This window comes from Tupaia chinensis, unplaced genomic scaffold (genome assembly GCF_000334495.1).
Source record: "Tupaia chinensis unplaced genomic scaffold, TupChi_1.0 Scaffold139234_1, whole genome shotgun sequence".
NCBI lineage: Eukaryota > Metazoa > Chordata > Mammalia > Scandentia > Tupaiidae > Tupaia > Tupaia belangeri.
In genome coordinates, this window is record NW_006199123.1 from 12,972 (window position 1) to 15,421 (window position 2,450).

The following is a 2,450-nucleotide window of genomic DNA, read 5'->3' on the forward strand; positions in this document are numbered from 1 at the left end:
TGACCCACGGTCGGCTACATGGGAGTTCAGCGACATAGCCATTACACTAACTGCTGGTCCCAACAGAGATATTCTTCACAGAAAAAGAAAAAAAAAACATAAAATTTATATATGGCATACTGTGCAAAAAGAATAAAGTAGGGGGCATCTCTCTTCTTGAACTCAAATATACTACAACCCTGTGCTAATCAAAATAGCAAGATACTGGCACAAAAACAAGCATGCAGACCAATGGAATAGAATAGAGAATCCAGAAATAAACCCCCAAATATACAGTTAAATGACTTTTGACAGAGGGCACAAGTCAATCCAGTGGGGAAAAGAAAGTCACTTCAACAAATGGTGCTGGAAAAATTGGGTATCCATCTGCAGAACAAATGAAACTGGACCCCTATCTCTCACCAGTAACAAAAATCAACTCAAAATGGACCAAAGATCAAAATGTAAAATCTCAAGCTATGAAACTGCTGATGGAAAAGACAGGAGAAACTCTCGGAGACATTAGAGTAGGCAAACACTTTTTAAATAGGACCCCCAAAGCACAGGCAATAATCCCCCAAACAGACAAGTGAAACTACATCAGGCTCAGAAGCTTCTGCACAGCAAAAGAAACAATAATTAGAGTGAAGACACAACTCTCAGAATGGGAGAATATGTGTGCAAACTATGCCTCTAACAAGGGACTGATAACCAGAATATATAGAGAACTCAAGCAGTTTATCTGCAAAATGAATAAATAAATAAACAATCCAACTTAGAAATGGACAAATTAGCTGAACAGACAACTTTCCAAGGAAAACATGAAAGGCCAAAAAGCACATGAGGATATGAATTTTAATATTCTGTGTGATGAAATAGAAAAAAAATGTTTGTGCTACATATTAAAATAGGATGATCATCTTGAGGAAAATCACTTACATAATTGTTTTAGTTGTATACAGTATCGTAGAGAAAGGAGAGTTTTGACGGGTTTTAGACAAACATGAGTTATAATTCCTGTTATGCTTTTTATTCATTGTTGCATTAAAAATATCCTTAACCCACCTTTGTCTATTTCCTAATTTGTAAATGCGAGCTATGAATCTAATTGTTCTTGAATTGTGATTAGCTAAAGAAACAGCCTATTTAAAGTGTCCAATACAGAATGTGCTCCATGAGGTATCCAGCTGATATCATCTCCTCCCTCACTTCACACTCTTTTAATGATATGAATCCATTTTTTAAAGCTGCTTGCAATCAGGAAGTGTTTCTGTTCCAGCTTTGTAAAGTGCCTGCTGGGAAATGTTACAAGCTGGATCACAATTGTTTTGTGGCTGTTTTGCAACTATTCCAGTTTCCTTTGTCTGCAACATCCATGACCCAGACTTTATAACCTTTGTAACTTCTGCAAGTTGGAACTCAGACTTTGGAGTATAAACTCCTCTGGAACTGCCAGCATTGTACACCTGAGTTCTACTCTCTGAATGGCACTTGGTTTCTCAGTGGTCTGTTTTATGCAAGATTCCTGATTCCCTTACTGGAAACCCAACCGCCCTGGCCTCTCAAGCCACCAGTTCAGAGGGAAGAGCCTGCAGGGACAAAGGGGCCTCAGAATCAATTGAGGTGGCACCACCCAGTCTTTTCTCAGATCCTCCTTCTTACTTGCATCTTGGCTGGTCTTAAGGAAGATGTCAAAAAGTTATAAGTTATTCTAGAATAACAACTGTTAGACGAAAGGCTGATGAAAACCAGCTGCCTTTTTGGAGTGACTACGGGAAGTCCTTACCAAATATACAAATTGCGACTTACAAGTCATATTAAAGGACAAATCTTTGTCCTAGCTCCCAATATTCAAAAAAAAAAAAAAAGAGCTCCAAAAGCTTATGCAGGGCCTAGGAGTGACCTTGGGTGATCTCCTTCAGGCTGCCTCTGCAGTGTTTTATAATCAAAACCAGGAGCAAGTGTCTGAGAGAAGGAGAAAAGGAAAGATCAGAGGTATGCCCAGTTATTGGCTATGTTTCAAAGTTCCTCCCATCCAGTGGCTTGGGAATCCCAGGCAAAGGGAAAAAAATGTTCTATCTGTAAAAAGAAGGAGCACTGAGCCAACGCACATTTGAAACATGATGCCCCGCCACAGACTTCTTGTCCTCATTGCCAACAAGTAGGCTGTTGGGTTGCTCTCTGCCCCCTGGGTCGAAGGACTCAGGGACCTAAGGCAAGCCCCATGCTGACAATACAAGAATAGAACTGAAAAGGCCCACTCCAGCTGGCCCCTTTGCTACCGAGTTGTCATCATGGGGCTGGAGCCCAGGGTCACATTAAACAGAGCAAGTAGGTCAGTTGAATTCCTTTTGGATACAGGGATCACCTACCCTGTCCTAATCTCCTATTCTGGACCCACTTCTTGAATTAGCATAGTGGTTGAAGCCAGGAAGGGATCCTCTGTCACTTCACAGAACCCTTGCTTTGCC